The sequence below is a fragment of the Acipenser ruthenus genome, chromosome 4, assembly GCF_902713425.1.
Source record: "Acipenser ruthenus chromosome 4, fAciRut3.2 maternal haplotype, whole genome shotgun sequence".
Classification (NCBI taxonomy): domain Eukaryota; kingdom Metazoa; phylum Chordata; class Actinopteri; order Acipenseriformes; family Acipenseridae; genus Acipenser; species Acipenser ruthenus.
The window spans coordinates 49,007,461-49,029,667 of NC_081192.1; the positions used below are offsets into that span (position 1 = coordinate 49,007,461).

Sequence of the window (22,207 nt, forward strand, 5' to 3'; positions counted from 1 at the left end):
GGACAGACACAATCCCATGGAGAATTTAAATAGCATTTCAGTTTTTGACTGTGTTTCCACAACAAGGATGTATTAACTTTAGTGGAAATGTTAAAAGACGACTTGGAGCCTGCAACTAACAGAAGCCGCAGCATCCCCACAGTCATTCAAGTTTGTGTGGCAATTCGTTTCTATGCCACTGGAAGTTTTTAAAATGTTGGAGACTTCACAGGGATTCACAAATCGTCAGCCGGCAGGATTACAAAGCCACAGTGGTAGTATCAGATTAATTTAACCCTATTCATGAATGTTTTCTGCACAAACAACCACCCTTGTCCCAGAGACATACACTATTGTAAACAAGTCAAACTTTGATATATGTATAATGACTTAGTTTTAACTGTTAAAGTAATCTGTATGTTTTTTGTCAGTTTCGTTGCCAAGCTGAGGTCAGCAACACAAACGTTAAAAAAATGCACAGCAGCTTTTCGCAAAATATAAACAAACTAAACATTTCAGTAAAAAACTGGGCTGTGAAAGTTATCTTTTTTTTAATGAACTTCATTCCCAACTTGTCAGTACTCATAACAGCCACATACACGTACGTTGCTGTTACACAAAATCATAACTGAATGCAAATTTTCAAGCACTGTATAACTCACATTGATGGATAGAATCAGGTCAGTACATGTGAATAACCCCCCAGCAGGAAAACTTTCCTAAAATCTCTAACAAAGACAATTAAAAGTTACAAGAGCTTGGGGATCTGCTACTGGAGCTCGAGATGGCCAAAGCGGATCCACACGTACCAGGCCTAAATTATTTAGACACAGCTCGTGGAGTAAACCCCATTGAGGAGAAACTGCCACACACCAAGAGAAATGGATCTTGCAAGGCTCAAGATACAGAGGAGAATCAAGTCACCTTTCTCTTTTTCTCATTCTTTTCAAAGTTTATCCATGGTCTAGCTAAGACTAGAAACGATCCTAGCTTCACATTTGGGATATCAGGCACGTCCAGTTCAAATCCTTCAAAGATTGATAAACCAGCTGTGAGATACGGTAGCACAAGAACACCTATCTCCGTGCACAAGACAGAAGTGTCTTCTTCAACGTCCGCCCTGTCACGAGTGACCCTAAAACCCATCTTCCCTTGTACAATCTAGTTAAGAGATTTAAGATTTAGTTAAATATTTAGTTAAACGTTAAATCTTGTTAAGAGATTTAAGATTTAGTTAAATATTTAAGTTCACAAAATCCAGATTTATTTGCGAACAGCTAAATCTTGATTCTCAAAATAAATATTTAACAACAAAATATATATTTATTTTTAAAATAAAGATTTAGCATTTAAATGTTGAAAAGTTGCTAAATATTTCAAGATTTATAAATTATATCTGAATGTACACATTTTTTAAAAAAAATTTTTTTATTTATTTTTACAACATTTATAAATCTGGGGAAAAAATGCAAGATTTAAGTTAAATCTGGAAAAAAATGTTAAAATAGTAATGCTTTTTTTTACACATGGCACCCCATAAACTGACACTGTTAGAATATTTAAATAATTGTACTGTGTTTTAAAGAATATAAAACCAACATAAATATTGCAGCAAATTATGAACAGGTTACACAGACTTGAATTAAGAAAACTGAACAAATGTTAATATTAGAAAAAGGCTTGTCAGTGTGCCTTTGTTATTAGAGTGCACATACACTCTTGGAAGCTGGTCAGACTCAAAAATAGGGCCTCCCCTATCTTTAAATTAATAATGACTATTGCGCGTGGAAGCCTGTGTTAACCTTGGCAGAAGCAGGCATCTCATTTATTTAACTTGAAGATGAAGTCATAGTTTTTAAAGAATTAAATACAGAGCCTAAGTACTGCCATATAGCAAAATAAAAACGTAACCCTTTCTAGACAGAACAATGTTTAAAACTAAAAAAGCGATGTTATACCTATTTGATTTTATTGCAACTAAGCACAAAGGTTTTAAAAAGTATTTTGATCTAATAAGGAACATAATGAAATAAACTCACTGAAGAGAAATAATATGTTTGAAGTAAATAAAAGCAGAATATTTGAACTAACAAGTGTTTTTGCCTGTCTGGGGCTTTAGTGTAATAAACATAGCAATAACAACAGACGTCTTAATAATGCTGCTATATTTCTCAATATTAACAAGCCTATAGTTTAATGGATTCACAGTCATGTGTCTTATTTGGAGAAAGAAGTAAGCTTGATCTGAAAGCAGTCTCTAAGCTAAACACACGTATTTCAATCTAGTATAAGTGTAAAGGTTTTACTGCAGTAATAAACAGAGGTATTTATTTACAGAGAAACTGTAGAGTTTAAAAGTGAAATAATTAAAAGTTTGCCTGAGACACACAGTATAACTCTGGAAGGACATTAAACCTTCAAAAGATAAGGCTTAGTCTTTGGCACCTCAAAGCAGGATTCGGTGTTGGCTCTTAAAAGCAGCATTTGTATTTGCTATGTATCAACCTTGAATGATAACACCATGTAACAAATTTTTTATTTTTTTTGGTTCCTGGGTAGTAAGTGTTATTTCCTAATTGCTTATGCCTCAAAAGTATAGAAAATGGCTATTATTTCCCACAAACTTTGCTTTTGTGACCAGGACAGTGATATTTTGAAATTTACCTATTTCCAATGAGAAAACGGGCGAATTTGTGTCTTTTCGTTCACATAAAGTTAGAAAAAAACAACATATGAATCCAAATTAACATGTATTTATACTAAAGTAATACAAAAATGACTACACAAGATTTAGAAGTGAGTAGTTTTTCGAGATTTACGATTATACTGTAAATCACTTTCATGAATCAGCCCCCAAATGTAGTCTCCCATCATGTTCTCGTTATACTGTCCTTGGTAGCGGCGTTCAAAGTCCAGTATATCCTGGTGGAAGCGCTCGCCTTGCTCCTCCGAGTACGCTCCCATGTTCTCCTTGAATTTATCAAGATGAGCATCAAGGATATGGACTTTGAGGGACATCCTACAGCCCATTGTGCCATAGTTCTTCACCAGAGTCTCAACCAGCTCCACATAGTTTTCGGCCTTGTGATTGCCCAGGAAGCCCCGAACCACTGCGACAAAGCTGTTCCAAGCCGCTTTCTCCTTACTAGTGAGCTTCTTGGGGAATTCATTGCACTCCAGGATCTTCTTTATCTGTGGTCCGATGAAGACACCGGCTTTGACCTTTGCCTCAGACAGCTTAGGGAAGAAGTCTTGAAGGTACTTGAAGGCTGCCGACTCCTTATCTAGAGCTCTGACAAATTGTTTCATAAGGCCCAATTTGATGTGCAGTGGTGGCATCAGCACCTTCCGGGGGTCCCAGCCGTACTCATCATACTTCAAGGCGTCCAGCAAGGTCTTGATGCTGTTGTAATCCTCTTTGAGGTGCACCGAGTGAGCCAGGGGAAGAGACGGGTACTTGTTACCATTAGGGAGCAGCACGGCTTTGAGGCTCCTGGATGAGCTGTCAATGAAGGACAGTATAACGAGAACATGATGGGAGACTACATTTGGGGGCTGATTCGTGAAAGTGATTTACAGTATAATCGTAAATCTCGAAAAACTACTCACTTCTAAATCTTTTGTAGTCATTTTTGTATTACTTTAGTATAAATATATGTTAATTTGGATCCATATGTTGTTTTTTTCTGACTTTATGTGAACGAAAAGACACAAATTCGCCCGTTTTCTCATTGGAAGGTAAATTTCAAAATATCTCTGTCCTGGTCACAAAAGCAAAGTTTGTGGGGAATAATAGCCATTTTCTATACTTTTGAGGCATAAGCAATTAGGAAATAACACTTACTACCCAGGAACAAAAATTGTGTTACATAGTGTAACCAACGGAAGGTACTTAAAGAAAGACAGGAGTATGTACCTCATTATATTAAGAAAATAATGAGAGCTTAGTTATAAAAATTAGGATGTAAGCTTTTTTATTATCTGAAAAGATACCAGTTCAAGGCTCTCAAATCTGGCCAAAAGATGACTTAATGCAGTGAATTTGGAAAAGCGTTTACAGTAGAGTTTCATATTAATTAAAAAGCTAGCCTTGGCAAGTAAAGAGGGTGTCTGAAACCTGCTTGTGCAGGAGATTTTTTAGAAACAGAGAGAGGTCAGGCTTAGTCCAAGCATGGTACAGTTAATATGAGACTATTATATTTAACACGTTCATTATAGCCTGAATTTAAATGAAAATAGCTGGACTGGCCACTGTATGCTTTGTGGTTGTATTCAAAGGCTTGTGATAAACCCCTACAGTTTGTGTCCAATATTTTGTTAACACACATTTGTATATGAAGTTAAACTGGCCCATTGACAACACACTGAAAAGGTAACATACTGTAATATGCTGCTAAGAGGGACATATATTTTAGACCCATATTCATATAATCAAATAGAGCTGGTGTTACATATTAAAAACATCATATATACACATATACTTGCATTGTATTTCGTAGCAAGGACCCTGTGGACTGCAGTTCACCTATTTTTTAGGGAAAGGAGGAGTGGAAGATAGTGAACCCTGAGCTCACATTCAGTTAATGTTGAAAAGGGAGTCACTGATATTTTTTAGATATATTGTTCAATTAAAGATAGGAGCTGTCAAAACAGAGCAAATAATTAGATTTAATTGGGTCTTCTGATGCATTAAATGGAGAAAAAAACTCTATAAAAGTGGAGGTAAAACCCCAGTCAAGTATCACTCAACCTGGTACTACAAGCTGACTTGATCCCATCTCTGAAGATCTATGAAAAGCTGATTGCTGTTTGGTTGTATTCAGAAATTTCTGCCTTTTGAAGACGGTTCTTATTTTTGCATATATTCTACACTACACTTCCATATACTGGAAGGTAAGCATGGCTAGCCTAAGGGCTAAGCATATGATAACCATATTTGTATTACTGTATTGAAGTATTAAACCTGTGAAGGCACTGGATCACTCAGATTGCCAATTGCTTGGGATTTGTTGTGGCCTGCAAACACTCAATCGATTTTCAGCATTTAATAAACAGAAACAGAAATGGGTCTGTGTGATTTTCTTGATTATTAAAAGCAGAGGGCATGATACAAAAGGTGTTACAGAAACCTAGTGTTACAATATTATGTTATCAGGGGTTGTGTAGGCTCAGTAATTCAAGTTTAAAGTTGCAGAACGTACCGGTACATTCGTACTCCCTGGGGACCAGGGAGCAGCGAACATACTGGTATGTTCATACTACTCAACAGGCTGGCTTTATTTCATGTATAAATGTGCTTCAACAAAATGACAATGGACAAAGACTGTCCGAAATTTGCCATGAGCCATTGTTTAAAACCAAGTCTTACAGTCACATGTCCACTTATTTTAATTTAAATCCAGGCTATAATGAACATGGTTAAATGTACAAATCTCATCATAATGAGATGCTAGTTCATTATTATTCAGCTTTACAATTTTTAAACTTGGCTTCTCTCTCTCTCTACCTAAATAATCCCCTGCTTCAACAGACCTTGGACAATTTATAGATAAAGACTCTGAGGGGCCCTTGTCTGCAGCTGGAGTTACTTTTTAATTAATAAGCAACTCTACTGTAAGCACTTTCCCAAAGTCATTGTAGTAGATCATACTTCTGCTAGATTCATGAGACGCTCGGACCGGTATGTCTACAGATAAGATGAGCTTACATCCTAATTTCAAGCAACTAAGCTCTCATTAATTTTATAGTTAGGTAATGAGAATAAGACCATTAACTTTGTTTTCTTGTACCATAAAGTACCTTCAGTTAGTAAATATAAAAGGTTATACACAGCGAAGGAACCTTGAATTGGAAACAGCCAACCAGTAAATCCCTGCATAGACGTAATTATTAACACTGTATTCTAGAGATTTATTGTGAACTTGTGCTAGTACTGTGGCCTTGCATTACAAACAGCAATGAGAGTGGCCTCTCCAGCCTTCGCTGGTTCATCTCAGTGTATTGTAATATGCATATGTAAATTAGTACCTTTTTTAGTTGAGAAAGGTACACTGACTGTGCGTTGTTTGAATATGTTTAAACCTTTGTATTCTCAGGTATTCAAGACTTAAGGAATATGGTCTTTGTTTCCTTTTAGTTTCACACCATTACTATCAACCCATAATACACATTGTTACATTTTCAGAGTCCAGAAGTTCATCCTGTCTTTGTGTCAATTGTTGGAACAGTATTTAGCTCTCTGTGTAGTCGTGCAGTATTACGTGCAATGAGGACAGAATAATTATAGCAAGTCCAAATTAAAAAGCTGATACTTGTGCACACTGATTTAAAATCTGATTCACTGCGTTCCACTAGAGTGGAAGCTGATTGGCTAATGGTACTGAATCATTTCCTAATGACTGCTTTAATGATTGTCTTCTGTGCATGTTTTGTATCAGTGTCATAAAAGGACTCCTTATTAACTGTAACTATAATGAAATTATAGATGCCACTGAATGCATTTGAGGAGGTGGATAATTATTGGGCAATTAAATGATCAACTGAATTCATTAGCACAATTCAATTCCAGAGATATTAATAAAATGTTTTCAATATTGCAGCTTATTACAAGAAGAAAGAGATTCGCTTCTTTGTTATTGATATTAATTTTAAATGTTCTAGACCAGAAGTGCCTAGAAGCACATTATATTGGATGTAGTGCTTTTGGGATTTAAATAAAACTGTTATTGTTATACACATTGTTTGTAACTAGTTTGTAAAATCAATTTTACTACAAAACCACTGAAATCAACTCTTTCAATTTTTGCAAACTGACGGCTAAATTCAACCTCACTGACAACTTATTACATTTAAAGGATAAGGCAAAAAGCACACAAATACAGTTAAGAAGAAGATTGTTTATGGTGTTTCTTTGAGATTTTATTCCCTAGAGGTTACATGTATTTTCTGAGGAAATGAGTGTTATATTAACTGCTGATATTATTAGAAGCATCACAAATGCTTTAATAAGGCAGAAGCCTTGTCGGCAATATTTGAAACACACTTAAACTAGGGGAAAAACTAGCTCACAAATCTGTTATGCTGGTTCAATTTTTAATCAATACTCTCACAACCACTACAATGGTAATTTAATTTACTCACCCCCTATGCATGGCTTATAAGCATTAACTTTTTTTGTATCTTATATTGTGACAAAACAGGCAGTTAAATAAAACATGAATAATAATAATAATAATAATAATAATAATAATAATAACAGAACTTGGCAATTATGTGTTAATGATTAGGAAATGTTTTATTCATTTTAATATATGACACTGATAACATTTAAATATAAATGAAACTTGTATAAATGTGCACTTACTGTGCTCATTCCTGGAAGAGCAGCAGAATTCAGATAATGCAGTAATAACATTCAATGCTGCTAATGTATTTTGCAGCACTTAAAACTCCACCACCATTGGTGCCAGGAACAAACAGTTCGGTGCTTTTACTGATTTTTTTCCCTCTGACATTCTGGGTCATCAGAAGAAAGATTTTCACTCTTTTTCAAGGCTGCAACCAAACTTATCTGCTTCTGTTTGTTCATTACTACCACTAAATTATTATCATTTATTTCTTAGCAGACACCCTTATCCATGGCGACTTATAATTGTTACACGATATCACATTATTTTTACATATTATTTTTACATACAATCACCCATTTATACAGTTGGGTTTTTACTGGAGCAATCTAGGTAAAGTACCTTGCTCAAAGGTACAGCAGCAGTGTCCCCCACCTGGGATTGAACCCACGACCCCCCGGTCAAGAGTCCAGAGCCCTAACCACTACTCTACACTGCTGCCCTTATAAACAGTACAATCCTATAAGCTTAAAAAGTCTGTTTCGCGTCAACCGATCGCACGTGATTATATGCAAGTCTGTAGTAATGGCTTTCTGCATGAGGTATTAATTATGTTATTAATTATAAGGTTTGCATAATGTGTCTGTGAGTGTCTTTTATAGTTAAGTTGTTTTTAATCACTATGTTTAAATTGTGTGTGAATGTGTTGTTTATAGTCGTTTTAATGTGCTTACTAATTCAGTTGCTTTAATATGCTTTTATATTAAGATTCTATACAGTATTGTGTAAGTTTTGAGTTCTTTCATTTCCCAGCAGCAAAACCAGCTACGTGCAGTTTTGCATAGCCTAACACGACTCAAAGTCACAGATGGGTGTCTGAGCTAAATGCCAAAAGGCAGGAGACTAGCAGAGATAGTGTGAGACAGGGGAAGGTGCATTAAAAGACAAAATGGATGCGCCCTGCTCAATGTAGCACTGGCAGACCATAAGGTCAGAGGGCACCACCCCTTTCCCAGAGGAAGTATGTGGTAGGTTCGCTGTGTGTAATGAGAGAGCGACTACCTCAATTACATTATCATGGTTTAAGAACACTTTATATTATTAAATGTATCCTTGTATTGTTTATTTTCTTATGTTTGTACATCTAAATGTATGTGAGCAATACCACCCAACAGGGTATGGAGTAGTAATAAAAAGACCATACGCCCTGGGTGCTCTGTGAAGCATGAGGTGAAGCGGAGTGCCTTCACCCACCCAGGAAGTTGTCATGTGTGACCCTAAAATCCCTTCCTCCCTTGTACAAGGTGCAAGCACCTTTTTTGAGTGAAAGCTGTATGTGGCAGAGATGCATGGCTGTTTGATAGAACCACCTTAGTTTGTTTGAAGTTTCGCCACTGATGTTGGAGATGAAAATGTAGAGATGCGAGCCCGGCTAACAAGATTTATGCTTTTTGCAGTTATCAGGTTTTCAACCCTTTGCGGTCCGTTTATTCAGCGCATCTCAGGCGTGTCAGGTCAAATTTATTTTCAAGACTGTCATCGCTGCTGGAAGTGGGACGATCTTTGGGATACAAATTGAACATTTGTGAAACTGCAACAATGTTAAAATATCATAATAACTGTACTGTGTTTTAAAGAATAAAATGCCAGCAGATAAATTATTGCAGAAAAGGGAGAGAAGGCATTGACCTAATGTTAGAAAAAAGCATGTCTGTGTGCCAGTGCTTATTAGTTTTTGGAAACTGGCCAGACTTAAGACATGGGCTCTTATCTGAGCGCTACCAGTGCCAAGGCCTATAACCTTGGGAGGAAACACAGAAATGAGGACCTCATTTAATTCAGTGAAAGTTCTTATCAGATTGCAAAGAAAAAGCAACCTTTGGACAGGATTACATTTGAAACTAAAAAAGAAGTGTTACACTGTGACAGAGAAAGAATTAATCTTGGTTATAAATCTCCCCCCAGACCTGTGAGGGCGCTGTATAAAGGGAACAGGATGCGCCAGACTAAATGGTCTGACAATTCATTCCAAGGGAAAGGTGGAAGTTGGCCATCTAGAAAGGGAGCGGAGATATGGTACACCAAGTCATCGCCACAGAAGGGAAGCAATGTGGCAACGGCTGATTGGAGGAGAAACGTTTGCACTCGCTAACCAAGGGGGCGTGACTAGGGGATCTGTTCCTTTGTTATGGTTAAGAGAGAACCACTGAAAGGAGAACGATAGGTTGCGGATGCAACCCCGGTTCCCTGAAAGAGAAAATAACCATCAAGGTATGGGATACTGCCGTCAGGCAGTAGGGATTGGCTGAGCTTTATAGCAAAGCTGCCGATAGGCCTCCGCGTGAGCTGTCGTGTAAGCCCGCCCCCCTGGGAGCTTACTACATGCAGCGCGCGGAGACTCTCTTCCTCTTTTGCTCTTCAGGCCGTGAAGGCTTCCGGAGCGACCTCGCGGCTTGATGGTTATTTTCTCCTTCAGGGAACCGGGGTTGCATCCGCAACCTATCGTTCCCTTTCAAGTCGAAAATAATCATCAAGGTATGGGAACAGTGTACCCAAGCCGTCGCGAGGGAGGATTCTCGGCAGTAGGACAGACTTACGTCATAACGCAGCTGCATAGGCAGTACATCTACGCATATGCGGAGCTGCGCCTCAGCGTCTATGCTCGCAATGACACCTGCCCTAAGGTGGAATAGTCAACACCATCTTATCAACCACTCTATATGTCCGCATCCTGAGGCGTCATAGAGTGTAGCACAGATGCTCCAAATAGTGGAGCAGAGGAATCCAGCACGTTCAACCGGTAAAACCTCACGAAAGTATGCAGTGTAGCCCAACTGGCTGCTGCGCAAATGTCAGACACCGGCACTCATCTAAAGAGGGCCCAGGATGTCGCCATACCCCTAGTGGGATGCGCCTTCAACTGCCCTGGTGGCGGAAGGCCTGCAGATTCATAAGCTAATTTAATAGCATCCACTATCCAATGGGAAAGGCGTTGTTTAGACAACGGCTGACCCAAAGTTCTAGAACCATGGCATGTGAACAATTGTTCCGTTTGCCTCACAGTCATTGTACGGTCAATATAACACCTCAATGCCCGCACGGGGCAGAGCATGTGTAACCGTTCTTCCTCTGGGGAAGAAAAAGGAGGAGGATGGAACGCCATCAACACGACTGGTTGGTTTATATGAAACGGGGATATGACCTTGGGTAGAAAGGCCGGATTTGGACGTATGGAGACCTTAGAACCGTCTCCTGCGAAACGAGTACATGACGAATGCACTGAAAGCGCATGTAACTTGCTCACGCATTTGGCTGATACCACAGACAGCAAAAACGCAGTTTTTATAGACACGAGCTTCATATCCACTCTGTGGAGAGGCTCGAACGGTGCCTTGGTAAGGGCTTCTAGCACCACGTCAAGGCTCCAGGACGGTAAACTGGTCGTTCTCGGAGGCCGCAAACGTCTTGTGCCCTTCAGGAACTGCGATGCCAGAAAATGGCAACCTAGTAGAGGGTGCTCTGGCGCTCTGAATGGTCGAAATCACCGCTGTAGAAAGCCCTAGGGCTGACAGGCGCTCCCGCTCAGGGGCCAAGCCCATAGCTGCATGAGCTTGGGGTTCGGGTGCCATAGCCCTCCTTGGGCTTGGAACAACAGGTCTGCTCACAGAGGGAGCTCCCTCGGGCGACCGTGCAACAACTGCACCAGACTCGGGAACCATATTCTCCGAGGCCACCGAGGAGCGATCAGAATCACTGTCGCTTGCTCTACCCTGACCTTCTCCAAGAAGGCGGGAAGCATCGGGATCAGTGGAAATGCATATAGGAGCCCTGGCTGCCATTCGTGAGCCAGTGCATCGACTCCTAGGGGGCTGTCGAGGTCCTTCACCGAGAACCATAAGGGGCAGTGCGTGGTCTCTCGCGAAGCGATCTACTTGCGCTGTGCCGAACCATTCCCAGATGCGCTCTACCACCTGAGGGTGAAGACGCCATTCGCCTGCAAGCGGGCCTCCTCTGGATAGGAGATCCGCTGCGTAATTGACTCTGCCCGGTAGGTGAACCACACGCAGAGAGGTTAAACGCGGTTGTGCCCATAGCAACATCTGTGCTACCATCCGGTGAAGACCGGGGGACCGCAAGCTGCCCTGGCGGTTGATGTACGACACAACTGTGGTGTTGTCTGACCGCACTAACACATGCTTGCCTAGAAACACTGGCAAGAAGTGCAGAAGGGCGAGGTCCACCGCTCTGAGTTCCAGAGCATTGATGTGGGCTGACCTCCAGGGTCCTTACCACACTCCGCGAGTCCCCGACCCGTTCCAGACTGCTCCCCAACCCTGGTTGGAAGCATCGGTCGTAATAACCTCCCTTTGGAAGATGGGACCCAAGCATACGCCCTGGCGGATGTTCGACGGAACTTTCCACCAGCGCAGTGCTTCCCAGCAGGTTCGGGATACCCTCAACCTGCGGTGTTTGTCTCTACGCGGATGCAACGCGAAGGCATTGAACCAGGCCTGCAGAGGTCTCTGGTGTAGTAAGCCCAAAGGAAGGGCTTGCGAGGCGGCAGCCATCAACCCCAGCATGCGCTGACACAGCTCCATGCTGACTGTTTCTCTCAACCTGAATAGGGAGAGACACCGCTCCAGCGAGGCAACTCTTTGTGTCGACAGGGTCGCTTCCATGGACACTGAGTCCAGATGCAGACCCAAGAATTCAGTCTGTTGGCTCGGCACGAGGCAGCTCTTTTCTGAATTGACCTTCAGACCTAGCCGCTGAAGATGGTCTGTAACCATCACTGTGTGTTGTGCTGACTGCGCAGACGAGCCAGTCGTCCACATAGTTCAGCAGTCGGACACCTTGAGCCTGCAAGGGAGCTAAAATGGCATCCATACATTTTGAAAAGGTTCGAGGAGCTAGTGACAGGCCGAATGGGAGGACACAAAACTCGTACACCCTGCTCTGGAATGCGAAACGCAGATACTTCCTGTGACCCGGGCAGATGGGAACGTGAAAGTACGCATCTGTCATGGCCACGGTGGTGAACCAGTCGCCGTGTCGGACTGACTGGATGATGTGCCTGTGCGTAAGCATCCTGAACGATAACCGCCGTAGGTATTTGTTCAGTACTCGCAGATCTAAAATAGGGCGGAACCCGCCGTCCTTTTTGGGCACTAGGAAGTATTTGGAATAGAACCCCTGGTCGATCAGAGCAGGGTCTACTTGTTGAATGGCATGCTTCCTGAGCAATGCCTGTATTTCCACATTCAGAGCTGAGGACTGAACCGGGTCCTTCACTGCAGTTACAACCACCCCCCTGAAGGGGGAGGCTTTAACTGGAACTGAAGGGTGTACCCAGTGGATATAGTTTTGCGCACCCAGATGTCGTTGGTGCATTGTTGCCAGAACTGGAGCTGTGGAACAGTGTAAGGGTGGGTTAACAGCTGCCTAGATGCCTCAGGGCTGCTTTGGCTGTGCTCGCTCACGAGGGGCCTGGCCAGAGCCACGAGGGCATGACCTGCCACCTCCTCTAGGGCGCCATTCTACCCGCCGCGGTCTTGCAAACCCAGGTTGGCCGCGCGCTGATGGACCTACGGAGGAGGTCCTACTACCCCGTGGTTGCGCCTGCTGCTGTGGCGGTGTGTTACGCCATGGCTGTTCCTGAGGCCGCTTTGGCTGGGACTGTTTATTTGGCCACATCTTAGCCATTTGCAGCGACACCTCCCGCGCCTTGACGGAACGTTGCAACATCTCCTCCACCGCCGGACCAAATGTGTGTCCGGGTGTAATCGGAGCATCCAGCAAAGGGGCCTTGTCAGGCTCCTGCACTCTCGCCTGCGAGAGCCAGAGCTGTCTTCTGGCCACCACCATAGATGCGATGCTCCTGCGTTGAGCTGGGCTAGCTTCACCAGCAACTGACTGAGTGTGCCTAGCTTGCTTCTGAGGGCCGCAGAAGGGCACTCAGGTAGGTCTCGAAGGAGTGCCGCCTGGTAAACCATCAGTAGCCTGGCTATATTAGACAGTCTGACTGCCTCCATGCCCGCAGAGTACCCTTTTTTCAGGTGTATCTCTGTGGTCCTGCACTGCTTATTGGGGCAAGCTGAGTCTTTAGTAAGCCCAGATAGTGTCGGCATCTTCACTAACGCGGCGAACACAGCGTCCACCGGTGGAAAGGACGCTAAACCGCCCTCACTAGCCCCCTGCATAGTAAAGGCCGAAGCCTTGCGAGACGTCGCAGGAGCAGAGGCCGGAGCCCCCCAAGTAGACTGCACCTCTTTAACAAAGTCCGGGAATGCCGGAAGCATCCTGGACTGATGGGACTGGGCTGAAGGCGACTCAAACAGAGATAACCGGGGAAGCTCTGTCCCAGGCCAATCGATGCCCAAATGGCGGGTTGCTCCGTCCACCACAGACCACATAGGGTCGTCAGTATCCATCACCTCGGACTCAGCGACCTGATCCGAGTGCTGGGAGGCTATTTCAGCCTCTATACTGTCCCCTTCCAGGATGTCAGATGCATCCCTGGAAATGGCATCGATATCCCAGTCCTTTTGAGGTTGCAGTGGAAGGGAAACGGCCAATGGAGGTTGTAAAGGAGCCACTGGCTGGTTGGCGAGGGGCCCAGTGAGTTTTTCTGGGGCTCGAGGCACTGCATTAGCTAGGGACATGAGAAGAGACTGCTGTCCCATCATAAGCTCCATGAACTGAGACATCTTGGAGGTTAGCTTTACCACTCCCGACCTGTCTCTGCATCGCCTATCGCGACGAGGGGAACGAGAGCATCCTCTACGTCGAGGCGATCTGGAGGGCGATCTAGCCTCCCGACGAGGGCATACCCTAGAAGGGGAGGAGCTGCGAGCCCTAGCGCGTCTGGTGGGGGACCTCTGACCAGCTGTAATCTGGGAGGCCTGGCTCGTGGAGAGCTGCAGTCGCCCTGGCGGCATCGCCAAAGACGACGGCGGGGCTGAAACGGTGTGGGAAGATCCCGAGGAGGGAGAGTGCCCACCCACTGATTTCTTAACCCTTTGCCGAAGGGCGCGTAGCTGAAAACCAGCACAAAGGTGGCAAAAAGCCCTATCCACCAGAGCGGATGCAGCGTGTTCTGGCCCAAGACATGCCACGCACTCATCGTGTGGGTCACTGGCAGGCAGCTTAGCCTGACAAGACGTGCAACGATGGAAGCCCGACATCTCTGTCGAGCACGGCACAACAAACATCGAAGGTGTGTCGAGCACCGAGCGTCGAGAGCCGAAGCGCCGAGCGTCTAGCGTCGAAGTGCCGAGTGTCGAGCGTCTAGCGTCGAAGCGCCGAGCGTCGAGCGTGTAGCGTCGAAGCGCCGATGCGTCGAGCGTGTGGCGTCAAAGTGCCGAGCGTTGATTGTGTAGCGTCGAAGCGCCGAGCACCGAGCGTCGAAGCGCCGAGCGTCGAGGTGCATGCGTCGAGCGTTGAAGCATCAAGCGTCAAGCACCGACGCACCGAGCGTCGAGCACCGAGTCCCAAGCACGGAAGCTCTGCACCAAACGCCGAAGCTCTGCACCAAGCGCCGAAGCACTGACACCACGCAGAGCGAGTACCGAGCGTCGAGACGCTAGCACGAGACGCCTAAGCGTCAGCTGACCCGCAGAGCGGAGACGCTAGTGCTGGTACAGTTTCTTATTTGGTGAAATACTTACCTTGGTGCTTAAGGGAGTATTGTGCTTTGTGGTTGTCTTCTTAATGGTGAAAAGGGATTTTTTTTTTGGGACGCTGCAGCAAGTGCTTAGTGTACTGTATGAGTGACTGCAGGGCAAACCATACAGCTACCACGCGGTGGGGAACACACAGCAGTGGAAGATTTATAGAGGGCTGCAGAGCAGACTCCACATACACACGCGGTCTAGCCAGGCAAGACCGAGGCTGCAATACACGCGTGGCCAAGGCCAACGACGCACGTCCAAATAAATATATATATATAACAAATATATAATATATACAAAACCCAAAAAACACACAATTAAATATTAGGTTAATATACTAATAAAGAGAAGACGAAGACCACGAGGTTAAACAAAAAAAACGCGATGCCGAAGCAAAGCGTGAAAGGATATATAAAGTAATATATAAAATATATATACACAATTATATAACCAAATTTACCAACAATAAATGCAACTGAAATAAACTCGGAGACGGGGCAAAAACCAGCTTCTCAAGCCTAAGCTCAATGAGTACAGACAGTTACAAGCTCTAGTACCTACCGCTACCGATGCTGAAGACAAAAGAGGAAGAGTCTCCGCGCGCTGCGTGTAGTAAGCTCCCAGGGGGGCGAGTTTACACGGCAGCTTTGCTATAAAGCCCAGCCAATCCCTACTGCCTGACGGCAATATCCCATACCTTGATGGTTATTTTTGACTTGAAAGGGAACTATAATTGTACCGTACATAATTGTATTGTTTTGTCATGTCTAATTATATGCTTGTTTGTTTATTATACGGCTAACACATACCGGGAGCTGTCCCTTAAGGCCAGCACCAACCCGGACAACACTTCACAACTGTACACAAATAAAATGTACTTCAACACTTGAATGTTAGCACTCTCTATGGACTTGTGATTGTGTGTGTGTCTTTGTGTGTGTTAAACTGTTATTATTATTTCGGGACTATAAACCCTTTGTTTGGAACAGTGCAATACACAGTGCTGTGTATTTCCTGGGATTATTATTTGCGGTCGCCAGACCGTGATTATAAAAATAAATGTGTTTGGATCATGAACTTTGTCGTCTGTCTTCTGTTTCTTAATCACATCACCTCTACACATGCACACTGCAAACCATTTTGCCACATGCACCTATTTAAGTTTTACTGTAATAGAAAACAAGTATTAACAGAAAAACTGTAAAGGAAGAAAACAAGCATCTAATTTAATTGGCTTGAGAGTGTGTTCAGAGTCAATTTTCTTATTTAGAAAAAGAGGTAAGCTTGATTTGGAAGCAGTCTTTAAGCTAAACACAGGTATTCTAATCTAATTGAAACAGAATATAAGTGTAAAGTTTTTATTGTAATAGAAAACAGAAGTATTATAACAAAATGACTGTTAAGCCTAAAGATTAGACAATTTAATATAAACTGTAATCTAATTAAAACCCATTAGTAGATGCATGAAGCTACAATGGAAGGTACTTTATGGTACAAGAAAACAAAGTCTTATTATCATTACCTATCTATAAAATGTATGAGAGCGTAGTTGTAAAATTAGGATGTAAGCTTGTCTTATCTGTAGAGATACCGATCCGAGTGTCTTTTGAATCTAGCAGAAGTATGACTTCATACAATGAATTTGGGAAAGTGCTTACAGTAGAGTTGCTTATTAATTAGAGTGGCTCTGGTTAGAAAGTGGGCCTCTTCGAGTCTTTATCTATAAATTGTCCAAGTTCTGTTGAAGCGGGGGATATTTTATCTATAGAGATATCAAGTTTATTAAATACACACTGAAAAGTATGTTTTTACTGGTAAGAAGGAAATATATTTTAGACCAAGGTTGTAATAATTAAACAGAGCTGGTGTTATATATTAAAAACATCTCTCTATATATATACTTGTACGGTATCTTAAGTAATAAGAACTATGTGGTACTGGAAAATATGTTATCAGTTTGAAGATTACCTAATATTTTTTAGAGATTAGAGAGGTAGAAAAAATGAAATCATATCCAATTAATTTTAAAAGGAGTTGCTGGGACTTTTTAAATATATTATTCACTTAAAGATAAGAGCTTCCAAAATAGACCAAATGTTTAGAATTAATTAAGTCTTCTGACGCACGAAGCAGAGGAAAAGTTCTATAAAAGTCGAGGTAATACTACAGTAAAGTATCATTCAGCTTGGTAACACAAGCTGTTTGGTCCATTCCGCTAAGAGCTGAAAAAGCTGGTTGCTGTTTGGTCATATTCAGAAGTCTCTTCCTTCGAAGACAGCTCTTATTCTTACTTATAATCTACACAAAACTTCCATATATTGGGAGGTAAGCATAATCTTGAATTGATATCTCTATATTGAAGCATATAGGGATAGGAATTATATTTTAGCTTTAGAGGGTGACATATTAGATGCTTTAGGATTTTTAACGGTGGGTGTTTATTAGTGTTTCGCATGTCTAGCCCAAGGGTAAAATATGTTATAACCACAATTGTTTGACTTTTAACGTTGTTAAGTTTGTACAGGCACTGGACCACCCAGATTGCCTATCAGCTGGGATCATGACGTGGTCTGTAACCACTCAATCCATTTTTAAGCATTTAATAAACCGAAGGAGTACTAATAATGCCCTGAGTCATTGAAACTTCAAATTGAATGAGTCTGTGTGATTATTCTTGATTAAAGTTGTCTAAAGGCATCACACTGTAAGCCAGTACAAAAACTATGCACTTTAGGGTTTGAACCATCTATATACCTCCCTGTTAGCCTCCCCTGGGTTCTCTGATCAAGAGCCAAAGTAGTGCTCGAAGTGACAAAGTGCAGTCCTTTTATAACTACTGCACACCCTGTCATGTGTTATTGCACTTATACAATTACTTTGTTCATTTTATAAAAAGAAAACTCAGTCAACACAAAAACAACGGTTTACTGTACTTTAAAACACACTGATGTCTGCAATTACTGTACTGTGATCTACTATGATATACTTCTCAAACTGACTTTATAATCTGAGCCTACTTCTTTTTTGTTTTGTTTTGTTATTTCATTCACGATTTCTTCATTGTTAAGGTTCAAAGCAACCACACTCTACCTTAAAGTTTTAAGAATGTGACAAGGCAAAAAATAAGTTCTGCAAACAATTAGTTTGCCCAAGACATCTTATAAATTCCGTTAAACAAACTGCTGCCTTTTTTCTTTTTTTTGTTCCTATGAAACCAACAGTACAGAAAAACAGACTTGAAATAAATTCAACAAAGGAATGATGAAACTTGAGACATACTGTAGTGTGATCATATATTCTATTTATAATAAAATTCCAATAACCATATTACACTTAGGTTTGATTGAAGAATAACTTAGTACTTCTGCACACATCATTCATTTTACCTGTATGTATCTGTGACTGGATACACGGGTGACGTAAGACCACAAACGAGGCAGGACACAGCTGTTCAGTGCAAAGGCGCTGCGGCGCCTTTTAAGAATACACAGAAAATAAAACAGTTGAACAAAACAGCACACAGCACTTTGCGCCAAAATAAATAGACAAACAAAACGGACAAACACTAAACAGTGGACGAACAAACAAGTATTGTGCGGCCCTCCAGCACGTATTAGCAATTGTTATATTAGTGATAATTATCTCTCCCAACTCATGTCCTCCCCTGCGAAACACCCAACATCAAGTGAGTGTTTCGTGCCTCTACATATACAGCTGTGCCGAGATCCAAGTACTAATTAATCATTCACTTGAATCTCGGCACGTGAACTAATTTGTGCAATCCCGTGCTCACACACTATACACATTTTAATTAGCACGTGCCATCCTTGTGTCTAAATAAAAATTTACATTTTATAACACTCGTGCTACATAACCCCACCAATACACCACATGCAACATATACGCATAAAATACACACAGGGGTGGGACACACTGCCACAGTATCAAACATTAATCAAATGGCATCAAATAAGATTAGAGTACTATCAAAATAACGATTGTCTAATTTGTATAAACAAGTAAAACATAATCTCAAACAAACAGTTTTTTCCTGTGCAAAAGTTTAAGTATATTCAGAAGTAGCACATGTGGTGCTAAATTAATTCTGAATTACAAAAAATGTGTTAATCCTAATCAGATCAGGCATTTAGTATCTTCCAACTCTCCATATTAAACTAACATTTTCGTTTCATTTTTCACCACCTTTCAATGCTGTTAAATCAGATAATGTATTAAACTAATCATTATGCAAAACAGTACAAAACACACAAAGAACATATTTTACTGAACTACAGTAAGTTAATAAATGTTTTATTTCGAGTAAATAAATGAGAATCTAGTCTGAAGTGTTTCTCAGTGTCTTCAGTGACAAATTAGAACCACTGCTAGGCATGATCTGCTAAAGGCTATACAGTATCTACTGTGAGCAAGTTCAGACATTTACATATTTTGGTTTAATCTTTACAAAAGACAAGTTAGAAATGGTTTAAAAGGCACAGCTGTGGTTCCATTTTCTGCAAATCCAGCCCTGACAACCTTCTCCAGTCTATTACTGAATTCAGACTTTAAAACAAATTAGCGCTTTCCATGTGCAAGGAGGATCTGATTAAGTCCTCTTGCACTGTTGGCATCTCAGTCCATTGAATTGAATGACAAGAAAGGGATGTACGCAAACCTCAAACCCTACGGTTCAAAGATGAACGTTTTACCATTCTACTAAAAAGCAGGCTTTGTAGTGACGAGGTAAGAATGGGTGTTATATTGATGTCAGTATTATTAATTAAACAACCGCCAGGAAAGTTATCACTCAGTTTACTTATTGATTAAAAATCTATACTCATTTCTAACAGTGGAGAGATGTGTGTGTATTCGTTGCTTGATTGACAGGCAGGACATCGAGACTGAGTTATTAGACTAGTTGACACTCCCCGCAGACGCGCAGGTTACAGTCCTGCGCAGGTCTGATTTTTACAACCCGCTTCCGACACAGACCCACTACTTCAGGACCCGACCCGAACCAGCAACCCACTGCAACACCGTCTTCCTACCCACGACCCGACCCGACCCACTTTAATAAGACCTGCAACCCGATCTGAACCTGCAAGTGTTTGTCCTTTACCTACTGCCTGTGCTGACTGACTCTCTTACGCTCTCATTCACACACAGATATCTCTACCATTCTCCACGGATTGAGTTTATACAATAGGCTATACAGCGTGGTAGCTTTTTCTAGTGGTATGAATATATTTTAACATTAACTCTCTCTATTTACTTTAATATAAAATGCCTGTCTATTCCTTACGTGCTACCAGTTGAAAGGGAGCTACACGTTTTGTGTGTTGTGGCTGTCTTTCACAAAAACATACTTACAGGTTTTACAAGCAACGAATCAAGTCACATGTTCATTATTTTCATTCGCTATGATTCCAAAAGAATTCCACACTTGTGATTTACCTCTCGCACTATTATCCACTGCACTATAAGCCCTGCACTTTTGTTTCACATCGTTCACAAACATTTTTAATATCACCAAGCAGATGTGATAAAAAGATCTTGCAACGTAGCAAACAAGCGAGAACAACACTACTTAGTTAGGTGACTCCTCCCTAATTGCCTCCTGCTTTAGTGCAGGAAATACTGGCACATTTACCTTCTAATACGTTATTTGAGAAAGGGTTACAGACAAGTACGCTGAAAAGGACAGAAAACATATTAGGCGATTCAAATTCAGACCTGAATTTTTTTTTTTTGGACCTGCACCTGAACCGCAAAACGCGAAAAAGTTCATGGAGGACATATGTATCAATTTACAAAAAGCTCAAATAAAACACAGCGACCCAGTCAAACACACGGTGGCCAGAGAATTTCAGTGTAGAGTTCTTGGTCCGGGTAGCATGGTTGACCTTCAGTCTTTTGGCATATGGCAGTGAGTTTTTTATTTTATTTTCCAGTACAAGAGGGGAGGTGATTATTACTAAACACGTAAAACATATCTTAAATTTTTAGACCCGGGAACTGTAGTTTCCCAGTGGTATAGTGGTTAGCCCTCAGGCGATCTCTAGCCTCCTATCAGATGCGCTTGAAGTTCGGCTCTTAATTATTTTGCAGGAAGTATTTCAGGACAATTTTTGTTTCTAGTTAAAGAGTGAACATGGCTTTCAGACAGCTATATTTGCAAATGCTAGCAGAGCAACAGAAAAAGAGGAAATATTGTGCGGGCAGACTATACAGACAACTTATAACATTCCTTGACTTGTCTACTGAATAAGTCCTTAGTCGATTTGTACTTTGATTAAACATAATAACATTTTGGTTTATTTCCAACTCAAACATTTAATTTATTAAACACATCTCAGGCGCGTCAGGTCCAATTTATTTTCACACACACAGTTTATTTACACGCACTGTTTAAAAGTATTTTTTCAGAGTAAACAGGTTTAAAAAGCACTGCGTATCAACAGGACACTCAGTACTGCATCTCCAGCCCCGCCCCACCCATTGTTCGCTGTGTTTTTCACATACCTCTTCATAGTCATGCATACTGATAAATCATCTCCTCATCACTCGTTTTATCACCAAACTCCTCAATAATGCAATCCATTATTTTATTACTATAATAAAAGAGTTAAACAATACTAATTACCAGTGCTTAATCTGGAAAGAAAGACAATAATACTGTTCTTAAGAAGTGCACGAAAGCATAGCGCCGATAACGCTGTACAAAGGAGCGGGCTCTTTTGTACAGCGGTATCGGCGCTATGCTTTAGTGCGAGAGGTCCCGGGTTCGTGCCCGCCCTCCGCCTGTGTGTGGATTGCCTCTCCCTGTGTGATGCGCCTGCCTGCATTAACCGAGATCGCTACATTGGTATCAGAAGTGGACGCAGGTACCCCGGCATGCACTCGTCGGACTGTAGCCTGGTAAGCAAGTCCGGGGCGGACTTGAGGCTGTCAAGGGAGAGTGTAGCGTGCATGGGGGCAGGCAGCAGCAGGGCTGGTAGGAGACGTAATCACACACGAAGACATGAGCCCGATATGTGCTCCTTGCAAAGGAGCCGGCTCTTTTGTACAGCGGTATCGGCGCTATGCTTTAATGCGAGAGGTCCCGGGTTCACGCCCACCCTCCACCTGTGTGTGGATTGCCTTGCCCTGTGTGTTGCGCCTGCCTGCGTTAGCCGAGGTTCACTACAATATATATGTATATTGTGAAAGAAT

General features: G+C 42.0%; 1 protein-coding gene across 2 annotated transcripts in view; it reads right to left on the reverse strand.

The window, feature by feature from the left end:
- Positions 1-22,207, reverse strand: part of LOC117400171 (zinc finger protein 804A-like) — a 205,295-nt gene that overhangs the window by 85,445 nt on the left and 97,643 nt on the right. The gene's annotated exons all lie outside the window — the stretch shown is intronic.